The sequence below is a fragment of the Meleagris gallopavo genome, chromosome 1 (genome assembly GCF_000146605.3).
Source record: "Meleagris gallopavo isolate NT-WF06-2002-E0010 breed Aviagen turkey brand Nicholas breeding stock chromosome 1, Turkey_5.1, whole genome shotgun sequence".
Classification (NCBI taxonomy): domain Eukaryota; kingdom Metazoa; phylum Chordata; class Aves; order Galliformes; family Phasianidae; genus Meleagris; species Meleagris gallopavo.
In genome coordinates, this window is record NC_015011.2 from 85,317,800 (window position 1) to 85,318,732 (window position 933).

The following is a 933-nucleotide window of genomic DNA, read 5'->3' on the forward strand; positions in this document are numbered from 1 at the left end:
TTAATTTACAGGTTAAAGTGGAAAGCTGTCCCAAGGAGAGTTAGTGGAATTTAGCAGGTGAAGCCATGTGCTGAAGCCAAGAAAGTAAAAGATCTAAACTACAGAACATTCTTGTGAATTTTTTTGATGAGACCTGCACAAGTAAATTTGCTAAGTTAGTTTCAAAAATCTTGGCCATCATACATTTCAGTTAAACAGCAGTTTTAGTTATATGTGAAGTTGAGTAGAATATGATATCCCTCCAGTATAGAATCACAGAATGACAAAGAAAGAAACCTTTAAGGTCATCTAGTTCCAACCCCTTACTATTGGCAGGGTCACCTCCCTCTAGACCAGGTTGCTCAAAGTCCCATGAGTGCAGCAATTTCAAACATTTCATGAAACCTGACTCACAGCACCTTCAAAGCTTCACAGAATCTAAAATCAGTTATCCCCTAAATGATTAAACAACAGAACATCAAACCTGAAAACTATCTTAAGAATGTGGAAGTATATTGAATCTCATACCGCTATGCTAAGGCAGCTCGCTTGTTACATTGGAGTGCATCACCATGAATCATCAAATATTGGGGAAAAAGAGGTACCTAAAAAATTAGTTAGGTATTGGAGAGGACAGTTTTTAAGTCAGGGCTAATCTTTTTTCCTGTTAAAAATCCTGAAATGTTACTGTAGTCTGGGGGAAGTTGTATTTTCTTGGCTATTATTTCAGTGTCTAGAACTACCTATCATCCCAAAATAAACTTTATTTCAAGGTTATTCCTCATATGTTTCACTGTCATTATAAAACCTCAATGGCAGTGGCTAACTTTGTCTTTTTATCTAAAATAATAGAGAAATGATTTTAAGATTGCCACTTGATTTTCATTTGCTTTGTTCCAGGGGAAAATAGTATGCATGCATGCTAAAGAAATTCTTTAAGCTGCTTTTTTTTTT

General features: G+C 35.4%; 1 protein-coding gene across 11 annotated transcripts in view; it reads left to right on the forward strand.

Annotated features, from left to right (window-relative positions):
- BBX (BBX high mobility group box domain containing) overlaps window positions 1-933 on the forward strand; it is a 122,359-nt gene that overhangs the window by 88,085 nt on the left and 33,341 nt on the right. The window lies entirely within an intron of this gene.